This window comes from Geospiza fortis, unplaced genomic scaffold, assembly GCF_000277835.1.
Source record: "Geospiza fortis unplaced genomic scaffold, GeoFor_1.0 scaffold1466, whole genome shotgun sequence".
NCBI lineage: Eukaryota > Metazoa > Chordata > Aves > Passeriformes > Thraupidae > Geospiza > Geospiza fortis.
The window spans coordinates 12,544-12,821 of NW_005054635.1; positions in this window are offsets into that span (position 1 = coordinate 12,544).

The window sequence follows — 278 nt, forward strand, 5'->3', positions numbered from 1 at the left end:
CCAATGGCGTCCCGCACCCTCCTCCCAGTAAAGAGTTATTTTAAAACTTTACGCATAGTGCTCGGTAGCAACAGTGACAAGGGATAAAAGGGCAAAGGAGAAGGGCAAGGGAGGGAGCACAGGAACAAGAGGAAGGGTAAACCCTACCAAAGCTGTTGCAAAACTGCAGCAGCAGCATCAGCGGGGAGACCCGAGACGGGAAGGATGGCTCAGGGTCCGGGAGAGTCAGGGACGGCGTCCGAGCCCCGGCGAAGCACCTTGCGCCGGGCTCGGCACCG